Source organism: Podarcis melisellensis, assembly GCF_964234715.1.
Source record: "Podarcis melisellensis genome assembly, chromosome: 14".
In the NCBI taxonomy this organism is placed as follows: domain Eukaryota; kingdom Metazoa; phylum Chordata; class Lepidosauria; order Squamata; family Lacertidae; genus Podarcis; species Podarcis melisellensis.
Genome location: NC_138546.1, coordinates 50,264,413 through 50,281,475, shown reverse-complemented (window position 1 = coordinate 50,281,475; position 17,063 = coordinate 50,264,413). Strand labels below are relative to the sequence as shown.

General features: G+C 45.8%; 1 protein-coding gene across 4 annotated transcripts in view; it reads right to left on the bottom strand.

Annotated features, from left to right (window-relative positions):
• APBA2 (amyloid beta precursor protein binding family A member 2) overlaps positions 1-15,491 on the bottom strand; it is a 115,084-nt gene extending 99,593 nt beyond the window's left edge. Inside the window, exon 1 of one of the 4 annotated variants that reach the window (XM_081887648.1) lies at positions 15,202-15,491. The gene's annotated coding sequence lies outside the window, so the exon portion shown is untranslated. Of the gene's footprint in view, positions 1-14,575; positions 14,596-15,201 lie in introns of those variants that run through there. The other 3 variants (XM_081887647.1, XM_081887650.1, XM_081887649.1) reach the window with 3 other exon arrangements.
• Between the last annotated feature and the right edge of the window lie 1,572 nt (positions 15,492-17,063).

The window sequence follows — 17,063 nt, the reverse complement described above, 5'->3', positions numbered from 1 at the left end:
GCTTAGGGCAAAAAAAGCAAAAGGGCAAAAAAAGCAAAAAAAAACCACTGGGGGACGCAAGATTTTTTCGTCTTGTGAAGCAACCCCATAGGGAAATTCGTTTTGCGAAGCGCCTACAAAACGGAAAACCCTTTCGTCTAGCGGATTTTTCGTCTTGCGAGGCGTTCGTCTTGCGGGGCACCACTGTATAATGAAAATGATGTACAGATGGTATATAACACCAGTGAAATTAGCTAAAATGTACAAAACAAATAACAAATGCTGGAAAAAGAAGGTACTTTTTACCATATGTGGTGGGAATGTAAGAAAGTAAAGGACTTCTGGGAAATGATTTATAATGAGATTTTTAAAATGTTGAAAAATACATTTGCAAAAAATCCAGAAGCCCTTTTACTTGGTATAGTAGGTACATTATATATATAAAAATTATATATTAAAAATTTGTTTTTATCTGTGACAACTGCAGCAAGAATACTATTAGCCCAGCAATGGAAGCAAGAAGAACTACCAACAAAAGAAGAGTGGCAGATGAAACTGATGGATTATGCCAAGTTAGCGAATTTAACTAGGAAAATTCGGAACCAGCAAGACCAGACTTTCCTGAAAGATTAGAAGAAATTTATGATATATTTGAAAGACAACTGTAATCAATTGACATTGCTTGTAGGGTTGCAAGAAGTTTTGTAATGGGAACTATATTAATTATTGTGAAAAAGGACTAAGAAGGAGTTTATTGAGGATTTGGATTTTATAGCAATAACTATTAAAATAAAATGCAAAATCAGAAAGAAAGCTAGGGAACCATTAGTCGAGGTGGATGGAAGTCCTAGGCTGTGATAGCCAAAGGTTTGTTATACTGTATAAGTTGGGATGTTATGTTTGGAAAACATGTGTAAAAACAATAAAAATTATTTTAAAATGAAAAAATTGGGAAGGAACAATGCAGATTGCGCAACAATTCTAGCAACATTTGACAGGAGGAGGTGGGAGAAGAAAATAGAGGAGCAAAAACTACTCAAACAGCTCACTGCTAGCTTTGCCAGTGCTGAAAATTGTTCCTTGAATTTTTGGTAAAAAACAGGGCAGATCCACACTTAAAGGACATACAAAACACATTTAAAGCACAGGACTTCCCACCAAGAATTGTGGGAACTGTAGTTTGTTAAGGATTGCAGAGAGGAAACTACACTTCCTGGGATTCTGTGTAGCCCTCCCAGCAACCTCTGAAGGGATCCTGGTTGGGCAAGGCTGGTATAGAAGATGGGAGACTAGAAGAAGCCATTTTAATTCACCCCCCTCCAGATGATTCCCCCACTTTGGATGAAGAAGTGAGCAGGCAGGAGTCATCCTGTGTCCCCAAAACATTGGGAGAAATGCAGTACAGAAACACAGCACCACAATCTGCATTTGGCTTCATTTCACTTTAACCTAGCAGTCAGCATCAGAAGCTGTTCCTGGGGGTCACTCCTGGACAAATCACCAGGCCTGCTTTAACATTTCAGCAGAGTGAGGGGGGGGATGAAAAATAAAGTCCCATATTTAAATGCAGCATATAATAGATGAGCTTTTGCTTCCCCAGACCATTTGAGATTAAAAATCCATGACATTAAGAACTTTAACTGCAGGTGGTTGGGAGGAAATTATTTTTATTCAGCTCTCTGCAAAAAAAAAGGCTTATCGTCTGAGGATGAGGATTTATGGAAGAACTGGTCCCTAGTGATATCAAGCAAACAGAGCACTGGCAGATACTAAATCCTGCTGTATAAATAATCTCCCTAAACCCGAGTCTCTGAAATCCAGCAGTGGAGGAACAATGTCTCCATCCCTGGTGCTCTATAGGAAATAGTTTGATGAAGGACAGAGTCACGTGAGGCACACAGAAAGGAACGGGGGCCTCTTGCAAGTGGGGGAGGACACAGAGCCTGCAGAATCCTGGTTGGTCCATGCACACTTGTAGCCAACGTAGCAAACTGCCACAACCAGAAGATACTGGACATTTCCTCATGGGCAGACTGAGGCATTTTGCTGCCTGTCGCAGCAAGGACAAGATGGTGACTCCACTCCACATCCAGAAACTGACTTGGCTGGCAGCTGAATGTGACTTCTGCGCTGGCAATGGCTGGCACAGCATCCTCCTCCACCATAGCAGAGGGCTAGCAGACAAGTGAAGCAGCCAGGCTTAGGGGTTTCAGGAAGAGATCCAAGAGGTTGCTGCCACACCCTGGCATCTGCCGCCTGAAGCAGCTGTCTCACTCGGCCTAATGGGCCAGACCACTGCTTTCAGCTGATGAGAAAATAAAAACCTGGTCTGCACTGCACTCAGGATCTGCTAAAGCCGTAATACAGTTGCACACTTCCTCCCTCCCTCTTCCCGCCCCAAGCTGGACCAAGAATTTCTTGGACACAATTACACACACAGAGTGATCACACGGTCCAGTTCTTCACAAACTATTTACCATCTAAAGCGCTCCATACTTCAGTATTAAATATCTCAGGAAACCTCTCCTCACCTCTCAGCATTATTTTTTATTTGTAAAACTATTTATATACCACTATTCATTTTTTTAAAACTGAGCAAAGGTTGACAACAATTGTACATAAAATGATACCAGCCCCGGATTTAGGGTGGTGAGGTCAGCTCCCCTGCACAGGGTGCCAAGGCGACGGGGCAGAAAATGGAGATGATCCATTTGGGGGCGCCAAATTTTGGCCTTGCTCAGGGTGCCATAGTACCAAAGATTACCAAAGTCTGCCCTGACCATACAATAAAAACCATATTAAAAAGTTAAAATCAGAAATCAGCCCACTATTGTGGAAAGATGTATTCTTAATTGCTCGCATAAGCCTAACGGAACAGAAAAGTTTTCAACAGGCATTTAGAAATTGGCACAAGTCTTGCTGATCTCTCTTGTCAAGAGGATCGCCAACCTGGGGAACAATCAATGACATTCCTGCAGCAGATCTCAGGGACTGAGCTGCAATTCAAGAGTTCAGGAGGTCCCTGAGGTCCCTGGACCTATGTTGCTCTGGACTTTGTAAATTAATACAAGGACCTAGAACCTGGCATTCTGTCACCTTAATTTTCCTGCACCACCACGGTCACTTTCCTGCCACACCCTTGCAGGTCCGGCAGTTGTCCTCAAAGGCACCACCTGTCACCTCGTGTCTACAAGGACCAACCCAGGGCTTGTGATTGTACTCACAGGCCAGGTTCCAGGTGTTGCTACTATTACTGTATTGTAAAAATCCCTTAACCACCTGGGAAGAGTTTACTTGTGAGAAAGCCTTCCACTTGACCCCTTTGATCTGCAGGTCTCTTACAGGTGCCACATAATACTCATTCTGCACTTGTAAAAGAAGAAGATATTTTAACATGGGGCACCTACACTTCGGAACCCCCGGCCTATTGACATCAGGCAGACACCTTCACTGTACTCTTTACAGCCTAAGCAAAAAAGAGTTTTGTTTAGACATGTAGAATGTTGCCATGTGTTTTAAATGGCTTTTAGCTCATCAATTTTAATTATTTTCTGAATGTTTTAAATAGCTGTTTTTAATGGCTTTTACTGATAATTTTAGCATTTTGTTCTTTCTGTAAACTGCTTTCTGTTGGTTTGTTTTTACAAACAAGCAGTATATCTATTTTATGAACTAAAATAAAAAATGCAAGCTGTAAGGCTGGAGCTCCCAAAGTGAGATGGTCTCCCTCTGAGGGGATCCTGCCATGCTGAGCTCAGAAGCAGCAGCAGGAAAAAGCTCTCCTCACTTTAATGGGAGTAACACCTCATTCACTCAGGTCCATTTACTTCTATGCAAACTAAATGCACACAGCCTCGTCTTCTGCGCCAAAATGCAGCTCAAGCAATGCTATCCTTTCCCAGGAGTCCATTAATCTTAATAGCTTTTTTGGGTTGAAATCATTGCTTCTAATTAGATCAACTGTTAGCGGATGGTTCCAGTTATACCAAACAGGGGACAACTGAGATACATGGTTCCAAGAGAGATTCTGTACAGAGAAAGATTTACTGTACTGTACAGTAATCCCAAAGAGCTAAAAACCACCTCCATGTAAGCATATATAAAAGAAGGGCATTCAGGGAAGTCACTGGACATCACTTGAATTTCATTTCATTTTTTGTAATGTCTTCCAACAGAGAGAGAAAGAGAGAGAGAGAGAGAGAGAGAGATTAGTTTCAGCTATACCAAGCTTGTTTTAATAATAATAATAATAATAATAATAATAATAATAATAATAATAATAATAATACAGATTTAAAATAAAATCTACAAGGCCCAGGACCTCAGGACCTTAAGGTCTCCCCATTCTAGCCTCTCCCCATTCTAGCCCTTGGAGAAATATGTACATTTGTATTTTGATACAGGTCATGTGCTGCATTTCTTTGTTTTAAGCTAACAATCTAACCAAACACCCTGAGACAGGATTGAGATTTTAGCTGTGAAATATTTCAAGCACCGAAATAAAATAAATGCATTAATTATTTAGCTTTGCTTTATTGACCCATCTATAAATCTTTTCTGTGACTGGAGAATTTACAATCAGCAATGTTAACAGAATCCCTTTGCTTTCTATTTGCCATCCAATATACAACAGTTCTGCTCCCTTGGACCCTAATACATCAAGTTGTTCTACATAATTAAATCCATGTCCCTAAGTTGACTGTCATGAAGTAGCAGAGGGGAAATAGTCTTAAACCTGCCCCATCTTATTGCCCCATTTATTATTGGTTGTTAGCCACCCTGATTCCAGTCTTGGCTGGGGAGGATGGGATATAAATAAATTATTATTATTATTATTATTATTAATACTCAAAACCTGTTTTCCCTTAAAGGTAGGATATACAGTAAGTCAATTTGGTACCTAGTCCACACTTCTCCAAATTTTGTAATGCCGTTCTTCAAGAACAAAAAGTATATGTGTGAAAATAGCTTGCAAATGTGCATATTAGGCAAAATTGTGATAATATATGAAATGTGGATGAAGAAGTGTTCAAACTGGAAACTGCGGAATCAGAATTCCGATTCCTCCATGCCTATTACCAGTGACACAATACTTTTAAATGTGTGTGCATGTGTTTAGCTTTTTGTTTTTCAAAGAAGTGGCTGAGGCATAAGAAAGACACACAGTTATTTCCCAATTCTCTTTTGTGAGGAACTAATTCAAAAAACATATTTCCTAATGGGGACATTCTATGGAAACTGCTGTGCCCAGGGGTGATGCTGTCAACAGATGTCAAACTCTCTGAGCATTTATTTGGACTTGTTTTTGTTAACCCTCCAAAGTGGAGTGTGAAAGGACAGAAGACCAGGACCTGCTGTTTGCATCTTCCTAAACGGGAACGCTGGACCTGACCACATGCATCACTTGCTCACACCATTTGTCATGGGCCTTGAGGAGCCATCATGGAGGGCTGCTCAGATCAGGACAAAGGGTGGGGGGTGCCCAAAGAGGTGGCAGCTGAAAACTCTGGAGAGGAATGAGGATGAGGATGCTTTTATATAATTTATATACCACCCTTTGCCTGCAGGTCTCAGGGCGGTTCATAGGATAAAACCAGCCTATAAAACCACAAAGGACAGTTAAAACAACAACCCAATAACACACACACCTGGCAAAAAAATATATCTGGATGCAGCGGATTGGGCAAGTCACATCAGGACACTGAGAAACATCAGAGGGAGAAGCTACAGGTGAGGAGTCCAGTCCCAGGAAGGGACCCAGTGAGTGGTCACTCTGCCAACCCACACCAATGGTCTCAACATCCAGTCCCCTTGCACCTACCCCACTTTCAGCCCCTTCACTGCCTTTTATGCATCCGCAGCCTCTGCCTCCGTCAGCTTCTGCTGGCAAAGCCTCCAGCCACCCAGGAGCTTCCGTTGTCTGCTGGATCAGGTGAATGGCCCATCTAGTCCAGAATCTTGTTCTCCCAGTGGCCAATGGGAAACCCACAAACCAGACCTGAGCACAAGAGCATGCTCCCCCTCCTGCAGTTTCCAGCAACTGGCCTTCAGAACCATTTACTGCATCTGACTGTGGACTTAATCATACGGGTAGACCAGGCCACTGAGCCTTGAATGGGACAATGATAAGCCCATTTACTATGTCATGGTACCTGTTTCATGACTCTTGTGGTGATTCCTTGGCCTGGCTGGCCACAGAATCCTTTGCACTAGGGAGGAGAGGGCTCTGGAGGGGGGAAGCACCAATGCTTCTGAATACCAGTTGTGGGGAACTGCAGGAGCAGAGGGGGCTCTTCTGCTTGAATCCTGCTTGCTGGCTTCCCACAGGTTATCTGCTTGGCCACTGAGAGAGCAGGATGTTGGACTAGATGGGTCATGGACCTGATCCGGTATGGTTCTTCTCATGTTCCCTCTTCGCTCTGCCTATGGTAGCAAATAACCTCATAAGCCAACCTTTCTGTCTTTCCCAGAAAAGCCCAGTTTGGCACACTTAAGTGACTTATGGATGCAAGCCTGTGATTAAAACAGGAAATAAATGGAGACCAAGAAGAAGGAATATTTGCATTCCATGCACATTCTGCCTCTGACCTAAAGGTTGCTGTAATAAAATGTCTGCCACTAGATATCAGGTGCTATTTAAAAACTAACAAATTGCCTGTCATTGTGATGGGAAATGTGGGCGGGTGGGGAGGGGGGGAGAAGTTATTGCATATTGTAAAGACTCCTTAGGGTGGAGAGCACAAGAAAGCACCTCGTGCCGAGTGAGAACATCGGTCCATGGAGCTCAGTACTGTTTATGTTGAAGAGCAGCAGCTGCCCAGGGTCTCGGGCAAGATTCTCTCCCAGCCTGGGACCTTCCACATGAAAAGCATAAAACCCCTCTTCTATCACAGAAGTCAAGGAGACAGACATGGGGGCTTCTGGGTGATCTCCTCTTAGGTACTGACCAGATGCAGACCTGCTGAGCTTCAACAGGGATGCTCCATCACATGCCATTAAGCCTTGGCCTGGGTCCTTGATATCTCAACCATTGCACAGCCAGTCTTTCTCTGTCCCCTCCAGCAGTACTTCCCTGCACTGCCCATATTCTCTTCCAAAGCACACACATTTAGCAGTTAGCCATGAAAGCACCAGCTTGGGTAGTCCTCCCATCCTAGGTCATCCCTGCTGCTTCCAAGCTATACTGCCTCATGTCAAATAGGGAGGTGGGGAACCAATGCCTAAGGTATCCTTTTGCTTACCTACTTACAAAATGCTCTCTTAGATGATGCTCACCCTTCCCCCTCAGGCCACATGCCCACCGGAGTCCTCTTCACATGCAAGTGAAAATCAAAGCAATCTTTAGGTATCAGAGGGTTGTCTCTAATGGAGTGTCTACACCCATGTAGACACATGTCTGGAGAAGGACCATTTAGCTCAGGGATAGCATGCTTGATTTGCCTGCAGAAGGTCCCAGATTCCATCCCTGGCTAGAAGAATCAGGTAGCTGGTGATGGGGAAAGAACCCTGAGATCCCCCTGGAGAGTCAGTGCCAGTCAGAGTAGACAGACAATAGGAAGTGGCCTGACTCCAAGTCAGGCTACGCTGTTACAATGAGATTTTCCCAAGAAAAAAAATCACCGTTAATCACTTTCTGCACAATAGTCAAGGCAGCGCACAATAAAAGATCCAAGCTGAATTTGAGCTAAATTTATGCCTGCACCCAGATCCAAGCTACACTGATGTCTTCCTCTAGGAAGGGCTCTTCTTTGGAAAGCCAGGCAGGGGTTCAGATCCAGCACAACACACACTTCCCACAGGAATGCTTCTGGAGCTATTCCCATGAACAAGAGAGTCTAGAAGCAAGTCTGTCCCAAACTTCATAGTGAGTGAGGAAAGTAAAGAAAATCCTGCAGAATTAATTCAAGCACACACATCCTGATTCCACAAAGGCAGCTTTTTCCTCAGTAGGTTAATCTTAAGTGTCACTGAATGCAAGTCCAAGCTAAGGGGTTGTCCTTCACCAGCCTCCTGGTCAGGTAAGAGGATGTTTTTGAGCGGGACCCAAGCTCTGCTCCCTTCTGTGGCGGCTGCCCAGGAGGCTTTTAAAATGATAGGTTCACAAATAAGAGTTTTGTTTTGTTTTTAAGAAGGAGATTAGCAAAATGTTCAAGCAAAAGGGGAAAGGGAAAAGAAGCAGCTGTAGCAAAAATCCATCACAAACACATTTTAGGGTCAACCCTGTTTTGATAGAGAGGCCATTTCTTGGGGTTAGGGTGGAGAGATGGGTTTTCCCACAACTCAGTAAAACTAGATTTGAGTTACTTAATAGTTTGAGGTGTGAAACCAGGAGACAGGAGGCACAGAGAACCACAAGGAGGAGGCAGTTGAGGAAGGGGCATCATGGCAAATCAGTGGTGTTGCTAAGGCTGAGCTTTGGAGCCCAGTCCCAAGTGTTCCCTGGTGGGCAATGCATTTGGGAGAAACTGATTTGGGCTGAAGATCTGGGTTCCTTTGTATGGTGCTAATTTGAGGGAATAAATTAGCAGAAGATGACTAAGGAGGGCAGGGAACAGGGAGAATTGATTTGATGTGGCGCAAGATCTGTTGGGAAATTAATTGGGGGTAAGATGCATTAAAGAGGAACTGTGGTGGGGTGCAAATTAAATTTTAAAAATAATGGAGAGATTTGGGTGGGAAATTAGCTGGCTTGCCTTCTGTGACTTATAAATTTTAATTTTCATGCATGTGTGTGACAAGGGGTCATGCACCAAATCTTCTAAGTACCTAGCAATGTTCCTGTGTCAGACACACCACTTAATACACCCCTGCAAAGAGTTACTTCCACCAGCTGTCCTAATTGTTCCAGTGTCTTGCAGTCTTATCTTCAGAGATTTAAGAGTATGAAGGTCTTTAAAAGAAGGGGCTAAGAAAACAAGCGCAGTAATTAATCAATGGGTCAACTAAAGTGCCTTAATTGCATGAAGCATTTCAAGCGCACACGCATATATATAAACTTCCCATTAGGAAACTGCACACCATAAAATGAATTGTACAGTGCCCTCCAGAAATACAAGTCAAATTAAGATATTGCCACATTGTGTTGCATTTGGAAAGTGTAAAGGCTGCAGGGACAAATGCTACAGAAAATATTACTGTTGCAACATGTGGGTGCTATTGAAAAACTATGTTTACTTGTTTTCTCAATCAGCTCAATCAGCTCCTAATCAAAATGAGAAGATATGAAATTTAGGAAGCTGCCTTCTATCATTTCAGACTCTTTCTCCACCTAGCCCAGTATTGCCTTCTCTGACTGGCAGCAGCTCCCCAGGGTCTCAGGCAGAGAAGAATCTTCCCTAGGGCTCCTTCTTCCAAATGCTACAGGGGCTAAGGGGAGCCAGGAAGTTCCTATTCCACGTCTTGCACAAGCAACACATTCACAAGGCATCTCCCTTTGCCCTCCACGCCAGGCCTGCAAGGAAGGGAGTTCTGACTTGGAGGGAGAGTTTGCCATTTTGGATGAAAAGAGGAACCTCCAATTTGTGCTAAAGACGAAGTAACTCAGTGAATCAGAGATCAGGAGGGAGGGAGAGAAAGGAAACAGGAAAGCACAAGTCTCAATCACACCTTGGTAAACCATGATTTGATATTATGCATGAGCCTGCAGCCTGCTCCTTCTCAGGAGGAAATCAGGGCCTATTGGCCTGTACCACTTCACCCATCATGTGGGGAATCAGCATTTCTTCATATGGATATATATTTTAATGTGCCTTAACCAAATAAGCATTCCCTAAGGCATACACACATATTTTGATACCAAAATATTGAATTTTACATTAAAGTTAAAAGCACATATTACAAATATGATAAATGGAACATCCCTGAAACCTTGCTGATGGCCAGCTCTGTTCCATCCTTTCTCCAGAAGCTATCATACCAGCTCACGCTCAGATCAGCTGGCCTAGGCTGCCCCCTGCCCAGCCTGTGCAGACAGGGACTCTTACTGGAAAGTAAGAAAGCGGCAAGTTCTATCACAGCCTGCCAACCCAAGCCTAATTGTGACAGCACTGCTGGGCTCATGGTATGGCCACCAGAACAGGTTTGTAGATAGCCACTTGCCTAGTTGTAAAAATTGCCTCCAAGGAGCAAGTCAGAAATTACATATACTGTAAAACAAGAAAATCTGTAATAAAAATACATCAGCCTTCAAAAAAGAAAAAAAGAAAAGAAATTACATATACATATGTGTGTGCATCCGGTGTGCATTTTTTTGTCCCTTTTCCTTTAAAGGTAAAGGTAAAGGTACCCCTGCCCGTACGGGCCAGTCTTGACAGACTGTGGGGTTGTGCGCCCATCTCACTTAAGAGGCCAGGGGCCAGCGCTGTCCGGAGACACTTCCGGGTCACATGGCCAGTGTGACATCGCTGCTCTGGCGAGCCAGAGCTGCACACGGAAACGCCCTTTACCTTCCCGCTGGTAAGCGGTCCCTATTTATCTACTTGCACCCGGAGGTGCTTTCGAACTGCTAGGTTGGCAGGCGCTGGGACCGAGCAGCGGGAGCGCACCCCGCAGCAGGAATTCGAACCGCTGACCTTTCGATCAGCAAGTCCTAGGCACTGAGGCTTTAACCCACAGCGCCACCTGTGTCCCTCCTTTAAAGGTACAAAATGACTAATAATGTGGGGGGGGGAGAGATTGACTAGGTAACATTTAGTCTGGGCTACTAGGTTTTATAGATTTATTTGCGAGGCTGGACACTAGGACTTGCCGATCAGAAGGTCGGCGATTCGAATCCCCGCCACAGGGTGATCTCCTGTTGCTTAGTCCCTGCTCCTGCCAACCTAGCAGTTCAAAAGCACATCAAAGTGCAAGTAGATAAATAGGTACTGCTCCAGCGGGAAGGTAAACGGTGTTTCCGTGTGCTGCTCTGGTTCGCCAGAAGTGGCTTAGTCATGCTGGCCACATGACCTGGAAACTGTACGCCGGCTCCCTCGGCCAATAAAGCGAGATGAGCGCCGCAACCCCAGAGTCATCTGAGACTGGACCTGATGGTCAGGGGTCCCTTTACCTTTACCTTTACTAGAGTATAGTTTGTGAAACATCTCGTACAAAATTCTCCCAATATACACATTTTCGTATGCAATTTTTGGTATGCAATTCTGTCTAACACTAATATGTATGTTACATATGCATTTTGAGGCACACTTTGCCTAACTCTATGCATTTTTGCACACATTACTTGGTGGAAGAACAGCACTGCAAAATTCGGAGGAGTGCAAATTTCAAACGATGGCTTTGTTTTGGTTCTTGTATCATTTTGCAAAGTATGAATCAAATAGTTCCACCTTTAAATGTGAACTGAATCACATTTCTCCCACACCTCAGTAGCATGAAAGAGTACAGTAACCAGTTTACACACCACATCTCTTCCCAGCCAGCCCAGCTGCTGCTTTAATTGCTGGTGGCCCACTGCACGAGGCTAGAAGACCAACTTGGCACACACACCCCCAGCAGCTGTGCAACCACAACTCCTATCAGCCACAGCTGACATGGTGAAAGACGATGGGCGCTTCAGTCCAGCAACACCCAGAGGTCCACATTGCCCACCCCCATGAGGCTAAGCTGAGACAGCCCCCCAGCCCCAAGCTTGCATCCCAAGCCCCAAGAGCAAATCCGCAACATCCTCACAGCAACATTATGAAAGGAGAAACCGAGCAAACCCTCCAATCGGAACTGCATGTAAAGCCCTTCACAAAACTGCAGCTAAGAATGGCATCCCAGGGGCAAACTATTTACCGGTACCTCCCCACAACATGGGGAAAACCTTAATCCATGTTACAATTTACCCCATCCCATTTTTATTTATTTTTATGTAGTCAGATAAAAGTAAAATGTAACTGAACACAATAATAAATAACCAAATATTTCATGCATTTCACTGGGAAGACTTATCAAAACAGAGCATCAAGTCTGAGAGCTTTCAGTCACCTTCTGTTTTCCATCTTCACAAGGACACCAGAGAAAAAGGATAATAGGCCTAGCACTGAAGGAGAAGAGTATCGGCAATAAGCAAATTCCAAACTGGAAGAGTTAGAAATTCTGAAGTGTCACATAATGGGAAAGGGGGGGGGGTGTCTGTTAGTGTTCTTTTTATATATGTAACTAATAAAGTCAAAACGAATGTCCAGCAAATGTTCCTCTTTTTGCTGCATCCTGAACCCAAGTCTGCATCTCAGTGAACCCCTAAAACCAGACCATCTGGTAACAGAGCTTCAGCAAGGCTCCCTTCAGGTGCTTCCAATGCTTTTTACGTTTCTAAATCCATCCTTCTTCCAAGAAGCTCAGGCTCAGAGAATGTGATTGCTTCAAGTTCTGAGCTTTGTGGCTGAGTGGGGATTTGAACCCAGGTCTCCCTAGTCCAGCAAAGGAAATAAAAGGCCGGGGAGGGAGGGGTTGTGACAGAAAAATGCACACTATGTAGACATCATGACACAGGATAAATCATCCTGTGTGTTAGAGGAAAGACTAAGAAGAACTCGATAGAGTGAGGCATATTGGTAACCAGAGCGATTTTCAGAGACCACCATCACAAGGCCTATGCATGTGAGGTCCCACCATGTTCAATGGGGCCTATAATTTCTGTCATCACTGCTGCATTCTGGATTGAAAGCAGAGTCAGGCCCTGGACACCCTCCAAAGGCAGCCCCACTGACCCTCTGCAGTCCAACTCTGCAGGTCTTATAAACCCAGCCTTCCAGCAAGTGCTGAGCCCGCCCACACCCACATCAGGCACGGGGCAACCTCAGGCTCTGCCACAGATGCCAACCGGCTGTGGCAAGCTGGTCTCCCAAAGCCCACACTTCCACAGGCAGGATTCAGCATTGCTACAATCTGCATAAGGGGGTGGTATGGCGGTGGGGGGGGGGTTTAGTGCACACTTTCTCACTGGGGGCACACAGAGCACATTGCCCAACCTCCCTTGACACATTAACACCAGAGGACCCCTCTCCATGTTACAAATGCTGCCAGGAGGTGGGGAACACCAAGCACAATAATTTCATTAATGCAGCAATTCAAATATTCTGGTCTGTGTCCCAATTTCGGTGTTTAAGGGCTGGATGAGGGAGGAGAACCCACTCTTCCCCCAACCCTCTTCCAGTACTAACATCTGAGAGAATTATCCAAGCAGAATAAAGGTGGGGGGTGAATAGAGAGAAGAAAACCAGGTTATAATTTGTCACGCTGTTTACCCCAAGAAAGATGAAGCGGAGAATTTTTAATTGAGTAGCTTCTCCCTCCAGACCTCATTACGGAGGGGAGGAAATAACTCGATCAAAAGCTTCAATTCAGTTGCTACACCGGAGGCATATATCCATATATATGGAAAACTCAGGGAAAGAGAGAAGGGGAGAGATATGCTGAATTTCCCTGGTTTTCCTTCTTCCATCTTTCCAACTTGACTAAAACAAATCTACTGCCAAGCCATCAGCATTGTGCACCTGGGAGCAAGGTACAAGGTCAGAAGACATGTGGGATATCTGGACATGCAGAAGGTCAGAATGTGGTCGGAGGAGGATTTGGAGGACTGTCCCGTGCAGGTGTCATTACTCAATTTTGGACTCTGGACCAAACAATCGTCCAGCCCCCTCCTGTACCCCACATACCCTGGGGGGGCGCCTGGCCTTCTGCCCTGACATCCAGTTTCATTTTACACCTGCCAATCCTGTGTATCAGGAAGACCATGCTGGAGACACAAATCCGGGGGGGGGGGGCAGATGTGTCAGTCCGGCTAAGCCAGAAATCATATGCATCTGAGCTCACCCTGTGATCAATCTGCTAATCTTTCAGATGCCACAGGACTTCTGTCACACAGATTAAATCACAGAACAGGGTTTTTAAAAAATAAATAAAATTCAGTGTTGAAAGATAGATGACGGAGGACGCATCACAAGGAATGACAGCAAAGACAGGTTGACCCGGAACAAAGCAAAGAGACTTGGGGGGGGGGGTCTTAAAGGAAGGTTCTGCTCTCCTTGCCTCTTTTCTGGATGGAGACTGTTCTCCCTCTCCTGTGCGCCCGGCATGAGGGAGATCAGCCAGCCATGGCTTGCCTAGCAAATCTCTCTCTCCCTCTCTGCAAGTCCCACAATAGCAGAGAAGAAAAAAGATGTCATGGTTGTGCCAGGAGGAGAAAATCTCCCTGCTTAGTCTCCATGTCTCCTTGCAAACCAGACATTCACAGCCCAAACCTCCCCTGCATGCAGGCACAACTGTCCATTCCTCTGAGCCCCAAGCCAGAGCAACAGATTGGCCAGCCTAGTGGGGGGGGCATTGCCTTGCCCTCGTCACCCACATCTTGGCAGAAAATGCTTAATAAAACAAAAACACACCAAGGAAATACCCAAAGGCACTGGGTCTGTGATACCTCTAAGTGCTCTGCTCCCCCCCCATAAATGTGTGCTTTTCAGTGGAGGGGGGGGAGAAGAAAAGTGGATAACATCTCCCCCCCTCCAAAGCCCCTGCAGTACACTTGCATGGTTTCTCATGCACTTTGCTCTGTCTGCCCCCAAATCACCTGCACTGCTTTAAAATAAATAATAATAACAACAATAAATACCTAGTGAGATAAGGCTATATGACTTCTGACATACAAGTCCACACTCTCCTCCCAGTAGGGAAGGGAACTGTGGGTGGAGGGTGGGTTTCTTGGGGGGGGGATGTGCAGAGATGGAAAGAGAGAGCAGGCAGGAAGGGTGGCAAATAGGAATGCAGCGCCCTAGCAAAAACAGCACCCTGCATTGCACTGCCAAAAGTTGAGCGGGGGAGGGGTATGAGGGGGGGCACAGGTGTGTCCTCTGAGGGCATTACCCCCCCGCGCCAAATGCAGAGAGGGGAGGAGGAGGAGGCGCACTGTTCCTTGGACATCATCATCCCACCCGGTGCAAAAAGAGTGTGTCTGCATCCCCCCTCCCTATCCAAGAAGCGTAGCCTGCCAGGCTCCGGGTTTCTGCGCCTCCAGCTATGGCTCCATCGCCCCCTCCCCTGACTTTCGAGAAGAAAGGAGCCCCGGGAGCGGGCGGCATCCAGGCAGAAAACCCCCACCTCTGCTAAGGATGCACAGGAGAGCTGGCCGCCGAAAAGCCCTTCGCGCCCATCCCCATCCTCTTGAGGGCCGGGGCTTTGTCTCGCTCGCCCGCCCGCCCGGGGGGGGGCAGCCCAGCCTGGCGCGCGCCCCTGCCTTACCTGGCCAGCGCAGGGCGGGGAGGATCTGTCCTCCCCCGAGGAAGGAACTGGACTCCTTGCAGGCGGCCTGAGGAAGAAGAAGAGCAGCAGCAGCAGCAGCAGCAGCAGGAGGAGGAGGAGGAGGAGGAGGAAGGGGGGAGAGTCGGGAGAAGGAGGAGGAGGAGGAGAGCAGCCGCCGCAGCTGCCAGGGCTCTTTTGTACGGCTCCTTCTCCTGCTTCCCAGCCACACACGGAGACTACTAATTAACCCGGGAAGCTGAGTGCGCCGAGCGCGCCCGGGAACCTGCATGGAGCTGGCAGGGAGCGGCCGCCTCGCAGCCCCGCGAGGCCAAGGTTGCAAGGCAGACTGCTCCTGCCCGGGGAGGCTTGGCTGGCGCTTCTGGAAAGGGGCTTGGCGCGGAAGCTGGCCTTCCAGGGTAGACTGCCCCTGCATGGAAGGCTCTGCCAAAGGAGTCCCTGCCGTGCTGCTGGAAGCTGGCTTGGTTGCAAGCCGGGGTTCAAATGCAGACTGCCCTTGTGGAGGGAGGTTCCGCTGAAATAGCCTTTGAGGTGCTTCTGCATTCTGGCTAGTGCAGGCAGGGTTGTAGCCAGGATTCAAGGGGAGACCGCCCCTGTATAGGGAGTTTTCACTTAAATAGTTATTGGGTTTCCTTGTGGTTATGTTGAGTTGTTGCTGGTGTTATTATTAGAAAAAGAGTGTCCCTCTTTTAGGTGGCCACATTCAGCAATGACGGGGGCAAGGGCGGGATTCTCTGTGCCTCCAGACAAGAGCAACTTGGATCACCTCCTTGCTTGCTTGCATCCATGCAGGCATCTCCCTTGCAAGATCTGGCCGAATGTGACCTCCCCTGACAGTGCAAGAATTCAATTTCATGACAATTCTGCATAATTTAAAACCAACATGAGGCTGTTGGGAAATCAGGACTGTAGCAGAGTACACCATATATATATATAATGTTCTAATGCATCTGGGAAAGTCTATGCAAAATACTTTGCAACCCTGTGATATTACAATTTATATTTCCCCCCTTTTCAGATAGAAGAAACCTGAGGTGCGGAGACAGCAATACAGTGGTACCTTGGTTCTCAAACTTAATCCATTCCGAAAGTCCGTTCCAAAACCAAAGCATTCCAAAACCAAGGCGCACTTTCCCATAGAAAGTAATGCAAAATGGATCAATCTGTTCCAGACTTTTAAAAACAGCCCCGAAAACAGCAATTTAACATGAATTTCACTATCTAGCAAGATTGTATCCATTGTATCCATTGCTTTCATTGATCCATAAAATGAAAGCAATAATCAATGTACTGTACAGTGGTACCTCAGGTTAACTACTTAATTCGTTCCGGAGGTCTGTTCTTAACCTGAAACTGTTCTTAACCTGAAGCACCACTTTAGCTAATGGGGCCTCCTGCTGTTGCTGCTGCCACACCACCGGAGTCCAATTTCTGTTCTTATCCTGAAGCAAAGTTCTTAACCTGAAGCACTATTTCTGGGTTAGTGGAGTGTGTAACCTGAAGTGTATGTAACCTGAAGCATATGTAACCCAAGGTACCACTGTACTATAAAATAAATACAACAGTATTGTAGATGATAAAAATTATCATCCACAAAGTCACAAAAACAAATTAACCAAAAAAGCCTCAAAAACAAAAACGCAAAATAAATAGCAAAAGCACCGAATTTAGTCTCTTCCGGAAGACCGTTTGACTTCTGAAATGTTTGAAATCCAAGGTGCAGCTTCTGATTGGTGCAGGCGTCCTGGAAACAATAGCCAACAGCCACGTAGGATGTTTGGCTTCCGAAAAACATTAAAAAAACAGAATACTTACTTCCAGGTTTTCGGTGTTTGGGAACCAAT